Source organism: Orcinus orca, chromosome 3 (assembly GCF_937001465.1).
Source record: "Orcinus orca chromosome 3, mOrcOrc1.1, whole genome shotgun sequence".
Taxonomy (NCBI): domain Eukaryota; kingdom Metazoa; phylum Chordata; class Mammalia; order Artiodactyla; family Delphinidae; genus Orcinus; species Orcinus orca.
The window spans coordinates 163,649,485-163,666,630 of record NC_064561.1 but is presented as its reverse complement, the minus strand read 5'-3'; positions in this window follow the sequence as shown (position 1 = coordinate 163,666,630).

Sequence of the window (17,146 nt, the reverse complement as noted above, 5' to 3'; positions counted from 1 at the left end):
ATTATCAAAAATTTTTGTATAAGCTAATTAAGAAATGGAAATCTCCATTAAATAGAATTGGGAGACCAGAGATGGGTAGCTCTCACATCCTGTGATGTTAGCAGAGCCCAACAAGAAGAAGAAAGACTCCCCTTCTTTCCTGGCAAGGACTCAGCCAATGAAAAGCCATGCGCTCTTTGTCTACTATAGCCCTCCCAACTTCCTTTTCCTCTCTATAAAAGCGTTTTCCCTCTCTTGCACGTGGCTTGCCATTGTGGCCGACCCCTAATTGCAATTCTTTGTTGATCCTGAATAAACCCATCTTTGTTGGAGAAATATCTGGCAGTCTGTTTATTTCAAGTCAACAGTTTTATGTACACTTTCTGTAACTGTGTCTGTATAAGAATATGCTTTTAGTTTTACAACTATCTGTTTTATTTCAATAGGTAGAAAATCACAAGGTTTTTTTGATGCAATTATAAATTGCATATTTTTATCGCTATCCATTTGAAGTACATTTTTGCTCGATAAGTTCCTTAACTTAATAAAAATACTTTTTAATATGACTCTGTGTTCCATCAAAATGCAAATTTTCATATTAGTACAAAATTTGCATTCATATTAGCAAATACATTTTTTCTTTAACAGCTTTTTAGACTGAAATTAAAATAACATTTATACAAATGTCAGATTTTTTTCATCTTTGGCAAAATGAATTCTAAAAGTTGTCATTCGTTTACATTAGTTGGTTGGAAAAAATAAAACCATTATTGAATTAATTTACCTTTCTCATTGAAGGATCTAATGACACTGATATTAAATTGGTGTGTGCTCTTGATTGTGAAGAATTTCTTGTGCTAAGGGGGCCAGTGTACAAGAGCTAGTGCACATATCTAGATGTTTTATTGATGTGAGGGCAATGTTTGGATAAGTAATAAAATAAAAATGTATGTAACTTATGTTAGTATATATTATATTGCCTTAGTTTTCACAAAATCTACTCATTATGTTGTGATATAGTTTTCACATGAATGGGTTAAACTCATGTAACAACAAACTAAATATGCTTTGAGTCATTGTAGTTCCCAAAATTATCTTAATAGTTTCAATTTAAAGAAATTTCATCTGCTGAGGATTACAATTAGGTGTGTCAATAGAATTAGTAAGCAATATTTAGATTCAGAAATGAACCCTGAATCTTTATATAAATATAAAATAAATATCAAATCAAATCATTATTTTTATTGTTTTATTTTAGCCTATGGATCAAATTTTGTATCAAGAATCTCAGTGATTCTTAAGGTAATGTCTACATCCATGAAGGTTTAAGTTATTTTTCCTTCAGAATTTCAATACTGGGGTAATATAAATAAAACTTTTAAAGAAGAAGTATACAGCTCTCCATGTTCACATCTCCTTTTAGTTGAGACTGTCACCTACAAATTGGCACTTGCCATCTACCTCTACAAGGATTAAATTATAACCGCTGCACCTGCTGACCTACGACACCTCCTGAAAGGAGTTCAGGGTGGAGATCAGGAATGAGGTGCTCTGTGCTCTGGGAAAAACTGACAGAACAGGCCTTCAGATAGTTAGATATTTTCAGGAGAAAATTTTATGAGCCCAATTCTTGCATCTCCTCGTATCTAGAAAAGCACTAAAATCCTTCATGGTGATGTCTGCTCCTCATGACTAGCCGTAACCTTCACGACACCAGCAGAAACCTTTTGCAAAAAATATGTGCTTAATTGCATGTACTCCTCCTTCACCAAAATCACATGTATACTAACCTTCCCCCCTACCTCTTTGGAGCAGTTTCTCAGAGCTATCTGAAATGCTCTCTCTTGAGCTATAGTCCTGATTTTGCCACAAATAAAACTTAACTCACAACTCTCATGTTGTGCTTTTTTTTTTTCAGTCAAGACTATATATACCATGATGTAAAATGGTCAGATCATTGTCTCATCTAACATTACTTTTGGGATTAGTTTATGTGAATTTTCTCCTTCAGAGTCATGCAAATATTTTCTTTTATTTGTCCCAATCTGCTTAAAATTTATTGGAATGCAACTCTGTTGACTATTTTAAAGGCATTTTCTTTCTGTTAAAAGAAATTTTCTCTATCTTATAAAAATATTTCAAACCTATTAATAGGTTCAAACAATAAAACATACAGTTGCTTGTTTTTTGTAAGTGTATGTTGTAATAACAAAAATCAAAGAATAGTTCATATTAAATAAGAATATATTGTGCATATTCAAAATGCTTTCAAAATGATTTGCTCCTTTTTTAAAGGATCTTCTGTTTTATTTGTTATATTGAATCATATTCACTGTCTAAATTAAATCTAGTTATTATAATAGTATTTAGTAATTCTTTCCACTGAGTGTCTGAGAGTAGTTGTAAACTGGTCTTTGATATGTGCTTCATTAAACCATAATGGAAAAGAATATAAAAAATAATGTATACATATGTAATATAACTGAATCACTTTGCTGTACAGCAGAAATTAACACAACATTGCAAATCAATTATATTTCAATTAAAAAAATAAAAAATAAATAATTTCAACTTTAAGATATTCTAGAAAATATCATAAATGATGTTTGAATATTCTAAAGATTGTTGTAATTAGCACAGTTGAGATTATGTCTCCCAGTAATGCATTCAATTACATACCACACAGGGCACAAAAAAAATCTCCTGGAATTTTAGCCAAAATTCTGGATTATAATTTCTTTTTATTCTTATCAGCATCATTATTAATGTGATAATCAAGGATTATAATCACTGGTTGCTTTCTCAATCTTCACTTAAGTCAAAATTCTGTATTTATACAAGTAAAAGAATCAATGAAACAATCATGAGTTAAAACTTAGCTGTTTTCTTACTCTTATAGTTCAAATATATGTAAAGTGAATCTCAGCTTCTTAACATGACTAGATGGCCTGAGTAATAGTTACTTAAAAAATTTATGTATATTATAGTATATAATTTAATTAACCATTAAACAATAATCTTATTTGAGTTCTCCATCTTAAAGAGTAATTATTTGTCTTATATATGTATATATATATATATATATATTTTTTTTTTTTTTTTTTGGTGGTACGCGGGCCTCTCACTGTTGTGGCCTCTTCCGTTTTGGAGCACTGGCTCCGGACACGCAGGCTTATCGGCCATGGCTCACGGGTCCAGCCGCTCTGCGGCATGTGGGATCTTCCTGGACCGGGGCACGAACCCTTGTCCCCTGCATCGGCAGGCGGACTCCCAACCACTGCGCCACCAGGGAAGCCGTTGTCTTATATTTTTATATAATATGTTTTGGCATTTGAACACCAAATTTTGAAATAATTTCTACAAAAATCAAAATATTTATATTGTTTTCTGGAAAAAGTGAATGTTTAGTACCACAAGAATTATCATTAATCATTATCATTACGATTGGCTAATCATTAGACACTCATTATGATATTTTTAAGTGTTAGTGTTCTATACTGATATTCCTTTGTGGAATAAGCATTGTGTAGTTTACCAAGTCGCTTTCTTTTTTCTTATAGTAATTGCTGTTTTTGAGTTCAGGTGGAAATTGTTCACTTTTATTGTTTCTAAGTTTTAAATATTAATCCAAACCACCTTTAAAATATTTTTTTTCTTTCAATTTCTGCCTGTTTTCCCTGACTTCAACTTAACTAGAACACGTGGTGGCTAGGATGGGAAGTTTTACAATAGACTGAGGACAGAAAGGATACATGGGGACTGAGGACAGGAAATCTGCATTATTAATATGCATACTTACCCTTGAATATCTAGTTTGGAATTTTGTCATAGATCTAGATAGATGATAGATAGATAGATAGATAGATGATAGACAGATAGATGCAGTCAGACCAATAGACATTAACATGAAGTAAATACCACCTCTATGTATATTTAGGCTTAAAAAAACATTTATGATCTACTAATATATGTCAAAGGTTGCTGTGGATTTCTCAACACATATTCTTAGTTTACTTTCTTAAAAAGACTAAAAATCAAGTGAAAGATTTATTTTTTAGAAAAACATTAGATCTTTCAAGAAAAGTTGATGTATAGCTAGTGTGTTCATCTTTAATATATTGATATTATGTCCAAATATTGGATATAGCTATCATTTAAAAAAATATGTATTTTTCATACTTTTTTAAGTAAAGTAAATATTTTTCATACTTATTTTAAAGTTTTTTTTTATTACTCCAAAATCTTCTTCTATTGATACTTTTTGCTCTTGGTTATGGGTATATGTTTGTGCTACTTTGTAATTGCACAATCTTCTTTGTATGTGGGTCACTGTCTATAAAAAAACAAACACTGGAGGTTGATAGAAATAATATGACTTCCAGAAAAGGGCATACCCCATATTCTATCAAGATTCTACCCTGTATGACTGATATCTAGTCAGTAGCTTAGAAGCATCTGGATTTTTTACAGTTATTGTTAGATTTACTTCATTAACTTCAAATATTTTGAGGGCATGATTAAGACCTTCCCTTTAGTAGAAATGAGATCTGAGTATCTTATGCTGATTTACAGCTCTGATTCAATCATTCTCGACTGTGGGAGATTCCATTTTGTTTTGCAACCCGGTGCCAGACTTTTTTTTGGCAGAGGGTATTTTTGTTTGTGTTTTCTATGTCCTCTACTCCTGCCCTAATTTTTAAGCTTCTCAAATCTCCTCTTGTTACCAAGCTTCCTGGTCCATGGCTTTTATCAGGTTGTTAGCTGACACTTGGTATATGTCATTCTTGCTTTGGCAGTATATGTTTCAGTCCTCCTGCCCTGTCCTGAGCCTCAGATTGCTGCTTTATACCCTGGGATGCCCTATATACCTTTATGGAGAACGATTTCAGCTCTACTTCCTGGTTCCCAGCTATTGGCCTCCTCTTCATATTTACTTGGTGAAGACTGTTAGGGTAAGTGTTTGCAAGTGGGAGGAGACTCACTTCATGACTGGGGGTGCTCAGGATTCTAATTCATTGTGCTAGCCTACATATGGCCATGAATTGTCCATGTGTTTCTTTTTCTTTTCTTTTTCTTTTTCCCTTGTGTGTTCACTTATTATTCTGTTCTGTTCCCAGAATGAAAGTAGCCCAGGGAAGCTTTTGTCGTACAAAGGGCAATTCTATTTTAGAATTTATTTTATTTAGATTTTCTAATGTTTAGTGCTCTTATGGGAAGGAGAAGGTTACGATTTTGTAACTACAATGGCTGATTTTGTTGTTCTAATTAGAGTGATGGTTATTTGTGACTACATTCTAACCAAACCAAATAAAATTATTACATTTAAAAAACATTTAATTTTACTTTACTTACAAGGAAAAGCATCCAACATACTAAATTAATTTTTATTCTGTTTCTCCATTTGCAATTCTGTCATATGTGCAAAGTTTAATTTTAGACAAAGGAGTAACTTCTTAAAATGCGCTATAACACTTTCAGTACAATAAATATATCACGTAAGTTCTCAACCTATATTTTTAGTTTTACTTTGAGAAGTGCTTTTTCCTAGTATTTTTTCTATGCCATCTTAGCCTTTATATAAGTCTGGAATTCATATATTAAGAATATTGGTAGAAATATCCAATTGCTAAGCGAATTAATCATTATGTCTATAAGGAACTTTCTCTAAAAAATAATAGTGTGAGGAAAAAATATCAAGCCATGGTTAAAGAAGTCAAATATAAAGCTTGGTAGGAAAAAAATGCTTTTTTTTGTTACAAGCATTTACATTTTTATCAGTAGGCTAAAATTAGTAAAAAAGACTAATGTAGTTTTCTATCTTAGTTCTAGATTTTGTTCCTGCACATTCATTTGTCTTTTTTATGTGAGAAACATTGTGGTGGTATTTACCAGTGAAGCATATGTATTTGTTTTAGGGTATTTGCAAACTGTGAAGTTGCTGAGAAATTTGTGAAGGTAAAATATTGGTTTTTAAGATATTGAATATTTTCTATCCTTACTATGCATGAAATTAAAAAGCTCTGATGGGAAAAAAATACATGTGTGTGTATATTTTTGATTAAATTATTTATTTTTATTTCTTTTTTTTTCAAATGTACAACAAAATCCTATATACCTTTCAAACAGATGCATCAAATGTTAATATCTTTCCAAACCTGTTCTACCTCTTTCTATCTTCCCTATCACTAAATCATTGCAGATGTCAAAACCTTCCATATCTATATCCTTTGCCATGTATCTCTTAGGAAAAAGGACATCAATTTCTATGTAATCATAACAAAATTACTATAAATTACCTACAAAAACCAATAGCGATATGATAGTACAATCAAACAAGATCCCCAAGCTGGCTTCACAGTTTCTCTTTTATCTTTTAATTTTGCAATGCAGGTTCATGCATTGCACATTTCTATGAAGTTCTTTTTAACCCCGTCAAACTAAATCATTCCCATTGCTTTTCTCTGTTCTTTATGGCATTAAACCTTTGAAACGTCCAGACCAGTTACCTTGGAAAATGTCTTGCACTGTCAATTTGTCTATTTTCTTTTGACTACATTCTGGTCAATAATTTCTGGAAAGAACATTATACATATAATGCCTTTAACTCCTACTTTATGACATTCATATAAGTTGTCCAATGTTGCTGATAGAAAATTTGAACATTTGGTTAAGGAAGAGAATAATAGATTTCATTATTATAAGAGTATATTTTTCAATGTGTAATTAAAAAGTAAATTATGGGGTTATTCTTTGAGACCATGTTAATGGTCTATTCCTCAAAAAACATTCACACAATGAATTTTAGCATCTCTTGATTATCCTTGCCTGAATCTTTGTTTGATAATCTTTCCTTTAAATTGTCTAAAAAAATGGGGATTTAAAAAATATCATCATTTGTTGTGTATTTATTAACTTTACTCTTTTCTCTCTCTCTTCATGGATTCAAGTAATTTTTTTAGTTAATTCAAGTTGTCATAATTTATTACTGTCATGATTCTTTTTTATACCCAAATTAACATGATCAATGGCAGCCTCTTCAATTTAGTCTTATATCCCACTTTTTTGGAAAATGTTATTGAAATATGAAACACATAAAGAAAAATGCATAAACAATTCTATTCCTTGATAATTTTTTACAAAAGGAATTAACCTTTTTATCTGTTAATCAGGTTAAGGAAATACATTTTATAAAATCTCAGCAATTCTCCTCATGTCCCCTCAATATTACAATCCTCCAGGAAGCCACTGTCCTGACTTCTAGGCTTTTCAGGATGGTCAGTAAAAGCCACCCCATTTCACAGTCCTGGTAGTTATTCTTCTTACCATAAAAAACAAGTGCAACAGTCATTAGATCATCAAAACTCTTGCTTCAAAATTAAGTATTCATAATGCCCATACATGGGATAATTGCTATTATCCCATTGCTCATTGGCTATATAACTGATATCAAATGCAAGGATACATGCAAATGAATTCCTAAGTCTCATTTTTAAGGGTCTGTTTGCTGGGAACACTCCTGAGACCATATGCTGAACCAGCCAGGTCCCATCAAAAAAGCAGAAAATAAGCTAGGTATGTCAAAACTGAGAGGTTAATTTGAGGATAGAATATAAGTTGTTGGAGAAATAAATATGAAACAAGGACACAAGGGGACACTGAAATTTTAACTTCAGAAAGAAGTAACTCCTTGGGGTAACAAAGAAGAAAGCTTTTGGTTATTAGAATCTAGAAACTTGAAGGATAGATATAATGTTTAATTTAAAGTGTCAACTTGACTGGGTCATGGAATGGCCAGATATTGGTCAAATATTATTCTGGGTGTTTTGTGAGAATGTTTTAGGATGAGCCTAACATTTAAGCCAATAGGCTGAGTAAAGGAGATTGCCTTCCCTAGTGTGGGTGGGCGGGCTTCATACAATTCGTTGAATATCTGAATAGAACAAAAAGCCTGAGCAAGAGGGAATTCCTCCCGTGTGACTGCCTTGAGCTGGGATATTAGTCTTTTCCTGCCTCTGTACTCAAATTGAGACATCAGCTGTCCCCTTTCTCAAGTCTGCAGGCCGTAACTACACTCTTGGGTCTCCTGGCTGTCATGCCTTTGGACTCATACTGGAGCTAAGCCATGGACTTTCCTGAATCTCCAGCTTGCTGAATGCAGATGTTGGGATTTGTCAACCTCCGTCATCTCTGAACCAATTTCTTATACTAAATTTAATATATATATGTTGGAAGATCCTGTTTCTGGGAGTGCCAGAAAACAAGCTGGAGGTGTTAATTATCAGCCATTGCATGGGTGAAGAGCCACCTCTGTGGCAAGTCTCTTAGAAAAGTAAACAAACAGGATGGAGCAAGTCCTCTCTCCTTCCTGCCTTCCAGTCTTCCTTCAGTGACTAACAAACTTAACTAGTCACTTAACTAACTTAGTATTAAAACCTAACAAAGTATTAAAACCTAACAAAGAGTCAGCTGGCAATAAAAGAAATAACATCTTCAGAGACACAACACTAGTACCAAAGAGTAGCTTAATAATCCTGCCTTCTGACACTATAGATTAGACTTGTCAAAATTGAACCTTATATAAATGGAATCATGCAGAACATACAGTAGGTACTACTCTTCATACTCTCTCTGTGTGCCATTTACATTTAATTCCATCTTATTTAATGTTGGCAAACACCTATATTTCTTTGAACAATATTTACATTAATTTCACTTAGGGCAAATCAACTTGCTTTAATTTTCTATCTGCAATTTCTGAGATGGTCTTCAGGACTCCAACTTCTGATGCTTAATGTCCTTCTATATGTAAAAGTTTCAAATTCTTGTTTCCTGTGGTTATGTTACACCTTTTTTTAATGAACAGATTTATACTTGAGAACTAAAATATTTACTTCCTTCCTGGATTGTATTAAAAGGACTCTGAGATTTTAACATTTCAGATTTTGCACTACACTGTTAAAATAGTAAAAGTCTCTGAAATAAACAGTAAAAGTCTCTGAAATAAAATTTAAACGAATGGGACAAATATTTCATACGTCAATTTAAAAAGTTTTAGTGGATTAAATGAAAAAGTATTAAAATACATTTAAACACATAAGTGTGTCATTCAGAAAAAAAGATATAGTTTCCATAGTTTTTCCTACATTCATAATCAGGACATTATCCAATAATTTGTTAAAATGAACAATGTCAATCTATGTTTCTAAAACTACAAACTGATTTTTTTGACTATATCATCCATTCTCTACTCAGTTTCACAGTGCTCATTAGAGCTAAGAAATTTTTCATTAGAGATCAACAGTGATCACTTCAACTGCTAGTTTTCAAAAAAAGTTGAAAAACTTTTTTTATTTCTTATTATCAATAAAATAAAGATTAAATTCTGAAACTCCAAGAATTTTCATTTAAAAATGGTAGCAAACTATGGTGTATTGGATGCTTATTTGGGTTTGATATTTGAAAGATATTGTTAGAATTATTCTACACTTTACTTAGTAGATACAGTTATTATCTCCATTCCATAAATGAGGGAGAAGAGCATTAGGGAAGTTGAATGACTTTCCCAAAGACACATAGGTTCATCCAGGAATTTATTCATCTTTTCCAAATCCAGAGCCCCAGCTTGTCCATTTCCAGGACTGTTATATTCTAAGTAAATGTTCTTCCCAAAACAGCCAATAGTATCTATTTATCTTTTATAATTTTATACATATTCTCCCTGCTAAAAATGAAATCATAAATTTATTCCTACACAAATGGTCCTAACTTTTCTTTCTACCTATCCAAAATGTTGGCTACTTTACCCATTTAGGTTCTATTTATTTCTAAAACCTTTCTTGATATACGCTAGCCAAAAGTTACTTTACTTCTTCCTAACTGCTGAAAATTTCTTATGCTCACATAACTCAGGTTTAGAAGGTTTCCTCTGTTCCATCATGTTTATAACTTGTATTTGGGAAATAATTTGAAATGTTAAGTGTGAGTGTGGTGCTCCTTGTCTTAGGTGCCTCTCATGCTCTTCCATCTACGTTTTGTTTCCACTTCTTGAGAAATTTTTCTCTACTTTCAAAATCCACAGACTTTTCTCTCCCCTTTCCTGTATACAACCCAATCAGAAATCTATTTTCCATCTGGGAAAGTGATTCTCCTGTTCAGCGTTTGAGCAGTGTATTTTCTATCTATGATTCTCTCTCTTGCCATGTGGAAATGAAGTTAGATAGAGCCATGCTTGGGATCAAAGTTGTATTTGCCTTCCATCCATTTGTTTTGTGAACAGTGACACAGGAAAGTTAATGTTTCCATGTTAGAGGAAGAAGAGGGAATCAATGGGAGACTATTAGAATTACAAAATATGCCAGACACAGTCCTTCACAACAAACCCTCTGTACAGTTCACTTTTTATTGTATCTCCCTCCCATGGAGAATCTGAATGTTCCCTTCCAGGCAGTAATTCTTATCTGCAAAGCAGCACGATGCTATGAAAGTGTTATTTTCCTCAAGGTCTCCGAGTGTTTGAAGAATAAACTTAGATATTGGCTGAATATCTACATCCTTCTATTATTTACCTTATTTTATTCCTCACTGTGATTACCCCTAGCACAGGTGGGATCATTCCCCAAACAAGATGAGCTCCACAGCAAGTGGCTAGAAGGTGAAAAACAGGAAAATGCTTGAACAGCCAACTTGTTCAGTTTCTAGTTTTTTGCACCTAACCATGTGGTTGCCTATCCTGTAACTGCAGCCACAAACAATTTCTCTTTTTTTTTTTTTTGGTACGCAGGCCTCTCACTGTTGTGGCCTCTCCCGTTGCGGAGCACAGGCTCCGGATGCACAGGCTCAGTGGCCATGGCTCACGGGCCCGGCTGCTCTGCGGCATGTGGGATCTTCCCGGACCGGGGCACGAACCCATGTCCCCTGCATCGGCAGGCAGACTCTCAACCACTGCGCCACCAGGGAAGCCCAACAATTTCCCTTTTGATACATTATTTTTCATCCAGCCTCTAGACCTAACAAAACATTCCCTGTTCAGGTATTTCCACTAGGGGGATAGATGAGGAAGAAAGCTGCTGTGTGAGCAGTACCCACCTAGTATAATGAAAAGATGGAATTTCTTGTCTTTTTCTTTTCACCCGTCTGGACTACATATGCCAGGCTGGAGAATAGAAATGGGTGCTGATTGATCATACACATTTTCCTGGCTGAAGTGACACCAAACAATGTTTTTCTCTGATTTCCAAGGCTCCTCAGTCTTACTCCTACTCAGTTAGGTTTTCCTTAGCTTTGAGCTTTACAGACCTGGGAGCTCTTAATGGGAATATTTTACCATGAACTCCCAAAGAAAAAGCAAACTCTCTTCTCTAAACTCATAATAGATGTCTTAGAATTAAACCCGCCACTTTTCCTACTAACCAGATGTAAGACACATGTCTTTTTGAACTTTCTACTCTTCTTCAGAGTTTAGTCTTCTAAGTCATAGTCTGCCTTCAGGTATCCATGCCTCAGATGATAAATGGACATATGCCTGGTGAAATACCAGGGTCCATTTGTGCTGGAACATTGTCATTAGGAAGCTAGAGAAAGGATGCTAGCATAAGTTATATAGCATATATAGTTAGTTCAAATACACAAAAGAACCAGTCTAGGTTTGTAAATTACATCTGCACTTGTTAAACCTAAACTTGTGCTATGCCCTCTACTTCCAGGGAGATTTTTACTCAATTGAGAAATTCTGGATCCAAAGTAGGGGCTTTAACAACTAATTCTATGCCTTCTCTTTTCAGATAATTTTCTGGAATACCGTGAAAATGTATTCTTATTAGCAAATTCAAACAATCTGCATTTTTTTTTCCAGCCACACTGTACTCAGCCAGGGATTTTAAAACATGCATTCATTAGATTATAACATTGTCAACTCAGTCTCAAAGCGGTCAACTGGTATCCCCAAAATGGTTGTAACTTATCTTTGTTACCATACATCTATTAGCAAAGAAGTTCTTTATTATTATATCAAAAGTAATTGGTTGCAATTCTAAATGTTATTAATATGCTCTTTGTGCACATATGTGATCCTGGAAACACACATCTGTTACATGCCAAGCCCCCACATGAATTTGAAGTGGATCTCAGCCTTCAAATTGAGATTTGAAAGAAATAAACTTTTATATAATGCTTTCTTACTGAATCACCCTTCCATGGGTATGACAGGAAAAAAAATTAAGCCAGCCTTTTCTGTGTACCATCCTTTCCAGAGACCAGCTGGGACCTCCGATGGATGAGTTAGGAAGTGCCAAGAAAATGAGTTGGCATGTAGAACTTTTCCTAATATTTGTATTCTTATAAAATGTATTGTTTAATATGTCTCTTCAAACACTGTTAGTACTTTGAAAATAGTGCTAATTCCACTTACACTTTGTTTTTGGAGTACCTCAGTAAATTTTAGTTGAATGGATTATATTCTTTATTTTGTACTTCTTATTTCTAAAAAAGAAAGATATATAATGATAACTATTTAAGCAACTTATAAAACTATTCAGTGTATTTATACAGATAATAAATATGCAAACCATTAAACAGTATAACTATTAGTTGTTTTGTCTAAACCTACATATAAATTATTTAATAATATGTATGCAGAATCTATTTTTAAAGACATTTTGAGGTTAATTTTTGGTTAAATTTGTTCTCCTCTAGCAAGTTAGTTATCACATTCCAACTTCACACACACACACACACACCCCCCAACACACACACACACACACACACACACACACACACACCCCAACATAATTTCAGAGTATTGTTTGATGGATGTCAGAGTTTATAAGTTAATACCCAAAGCCTGTTCCATGGGAAATATATATATGTATGTGTGAATTTGTGTTTATGTATATCTGAATTTGTATTGGTGTGGATAATAAACAAAAATATTTAAAGGAAAACAAGAAATAAAGCTAATTTGCTTAGCTTTTACAAACTGAAGTAACTATTTTAGATGGTATAAAAATTCTGAATTTAATTGGATCAATAGATATATTATTTTATTTACTTATGGATTTTTGAAAAAGTAAAACTGTACATATCCCTTTTATAATAAATTATATTTTAAACTGTTGATAAGTTTTACAATATCTAAATGAGTATGTGTATTAAACTACCCCTATAGAAAAATGAAACATTGACCCTGATTTTTATGAAGATAGAATAGAATAAAGTGAAGAGAGTAACTGAGGTAGTCCCAAATGTGCTTAAGAATGTTTTACATATTTTGGAACTAAACTTAGGCTAATTACCATAGAAAAAAATAGAGGGCAATAAATAAGAAAAACCATTACTGCCTTATACATTTTGCTTATGATCCTTAATATTATACTGTTAAAGCAATTTCACATCAAGATGACTTTACTAATATCGGTTTATACTTGAAATAAAGAAGTAAGATAAAAATTTTAAATGAATGATAATCCCCATTCATTCAAATTAACAAATGGGTATCCTTCAAAATTAAATTAAAATAATTACAGTTAATATCTCAAAACTCTCTGTTGAATGGTGTAATCTAGACTCTAAATCATACATAAATCTGATTTTAATCAATAATGAATAGCTATATTTTATAATATAGCCAAAAATATTTTTCCACTGCTCCATCAATGACAAAGATAAGACCAGTTGCATCCTAGATTAAGCTGAAAATGTGTCAAGGCTATCATACTCTATTCATCATTTACATAGAGCTTATTCACAGTTCACAGCTAAAGAATCATGCACAAGGATAGTAACATCATGATTCAGTGCCAATTAACTGTTTTTGCTGGAAGTCTTCCTGTTAGTACTACCATATCATGCTTGAATATTTTGAATTATATTCTATAGGGTATGTTTCTTGTAGTTTCAATTAACCCATCATTTTTTGCTTATTATTGATATTATTACAAGATAAACAAAGCTGATCCTCTAGAATCTTACAATTCAAACATATTGAAGAAGAGTGTAAAATTAATATCAAGCTAAACATATATATGACATTATTCAGATTAATCATTATTATTTCAAATAAAATTAAAATCAACTATATACTTCTGTAGAGAGTAAAATATCCAAATTATAATAGACCCTGTGTTAGGAACATTATTTATTTTAAAAATGCTTAATTTATGTACCCAGACTTGGCACCAAGCTAGTAAATACAGTTTTTAAGCTCCCTAAATGACCATAATAGTTGATATTGGGTTTTTTTTTTACATTAAAGGCATTATTTTTTTTAAGTTAAGGTGTTGTAAACTTAATCCCTGAAAATCCTTTGTATAGAATTTGAAACAATTGATACAAATAAGTGTGTTGTCCCTCGTGTGTTGTGTGTGTGTGTGTGTTATGAGTATTCCGTATTAACCATTTTTTTCCACCACGTATGGTTTGGTAAAAAAAAAAAAACATAATGGTGAGGAAAAAATGCTCTATTTTCAGCTCATCTCTTCCGTTTTGGAGGTGTGTTGATCAGCTTAGTATTCCACTGATAACCTCTTGGTTTCAGAGCAGATGCACCGATGACAACAAAATGTTAGAGCTCTCAATGGCAAACTGGAGTCTTCAAAGTTGAGAACTTTTTCATCTGCAGTAAATGTCATATACATCTAAGCTACTCATAAACTATTAAAATTACGTAAATGTACATTTGCCCCAAAATTATCCTAGTGATAATTACTCAGTAACCTGAGAAAGCCTATGCATGCCCTCTAAGTGATAGGAGGCATAGGAGTAAAATTTTCCATTTTATGTTACAAGGAAGACAACCCTTTCCCAACTGCCATCATTACCTAAGAGCCCCATCTTCACTTATTATTTCCAATATCCCATAGACACAAAATGTGTAAAAATGAGTCTACTTGCTGCTTAAATGCACTGTTGAATTCTTAGTTGTTGATGCCAATTTATATTTAATAAGGGCTATAGAAAAAGACTATAATATAATAAAACTCAGGTCATCTAAGAGTTTTAAAATGCAGAAAAATGCATAAAATTAAGCATATACTTACCATATGACCCAGGAATTACACTCATACATATTTATCTAAAAGAAATGAAAACACATGCACACAATGATCCACATGAAAGTCCATAACAGCATTATTCAGAGTGGCCAAAACCTGAGAATTACTCAAATGCCAATCAACTGGTGAATGGATAAATTGTAATAAATCCAGTACAGTGGAATACTATTTAGCAACAGAAAGTAGTGAACTACTGATATATTCCAAAGCATTTATGACCACATAATGCTGGGTAAAACAAGCCAGGTACAAAACTCTGTACTGTTCAATTCCATTTATATGAGATTGTAGAAGAGGAAATTAATTTATAGTCTCAGAAAGCATATCAGTTATTACTTGGGACAGGGGAAAAAAGCATGCAGAAAGTTTTGAAGGTTATAAAAATGCTTTCTATCTCTATAGGGGTGATATATAGGAATATAGGGAATATGATAGTGTATGCTTTTATCAAAACTCCATTAAAAAGGTATACTTACAATGGATGTCATTTCTTAAATATAAATTAGGCCTCAATAAAGTTGATTTAAACTTTCAAAAAGTACTAATATTTATTCATGCCTCACTGTATTTGCTTCACTATCTAATGGCTTTGCATATGCTCTTTTACTTTCATTTGGTGATTCTGAGAGGTGTTAAAAGTTATTTTAATGTTGTGATTTTTTTAGCATCTTATTTTCAACATGAGTTTTGATGATCATAAAATTACATAAGTAGGAGTAAAAATGTTCAAGTCAACCCCATATTCCTATTTTTCACTAATAATAGAGTATCAGTTTGAAAACTAGCATTTTCTTAATACAATTACTGTAGTAAAACCTACTCTTTTCTACTGTCACTATGTAGTAGTCTTTTTGATATGTTTTATAGGTTACTTAATTTAACTGCTATAACTCTTTGATGAAGATTCCTGCCTATAAAGTGTAATTTCACCAACGCAAAACATTTTTAGAATTATTGCAGTTAGGATGTTTTCAATACCTGTTTAGCGACTGCATGCTCATGAGAAAGGGTATATTTTATTTTAGTCAGCAAGTCAACAAGTATTTATTGGGCTCTCACAGGATGTCTTATGTAGCACTAAGCAAATTTATTACTTCCTTACAAGTGCCTATGAAACACGGGACATTTTCCCAGAGTTGCTGTTTAACACATTTTACGATATTAATTAAATAAGGATAAAACAAAAGAAACTGGCTTTTACATATAAGATTTTTTTCCCTTCTTATAGTATAGTATATGCTTTTAAAGAAATGTCTCCCATTTGAGTATGTTAGACATATTGTATTATGAACATTTTCATACATATATCAGAAACTGGCATTAACTTTAAATACAAAACTTCTTTGGAAATATTTCTGCCATCCTTGTATATCTCTATGAAAAAATAAAATGGGTGGTAAAATGAGATACTGAGTTCTCTTGGGTCTGTTTATTTCCTGTAAACCTCCTAAATGCAAGATCATTTTCAATACTAAATTCTCCATTACAACTTCCAAATTATGAACTTCTCTAGACCTGATCCTTTGCTTCTTCCCTATTACTAATGTGAATTCCTCATTCATCCATCAATCACCACCTATATGCCAATACCACATATTAATTTTGGAGCATGTATTCAATGTTAGCTACTTTACAAAAAAATTAATGTGATGAATCATGTAACAATGTCTTTTAGAACATCACTTGACAGTTTGGGAGTCAGAAGTACAGTCATTCAGACGTGCACATGTGTGCATACACAAAACTCTGAGATTTCAGAAACATCTTTTCTTAAACTGTAAATCATTTATTATCCGATATTCTAAGTGCAGTTTTCTCCAAATTATAGTTCCTTGGTTTCCTCCTAAGTATCTAGTCAGAAAGTGATATAAATATATATTTATATCAGTCACAAAATTGTGACTGATAGAGTCGTACTTCTCTACTCAGTAATTAAATTTTGAAAAATAATGTTAGTAAGAAGATGCAAGGAGTAGCTAGTTTATTATTTGAAAACAGACACAAAGTGCTTTACATTTCTTTTGTGAATGTTCTAAATAAAAGGATTACAGATACCTGTTTTCCTGATCCTTATCATATTTAGTCTACATTTAGTATAAGTACAAAATAACGACAATTAA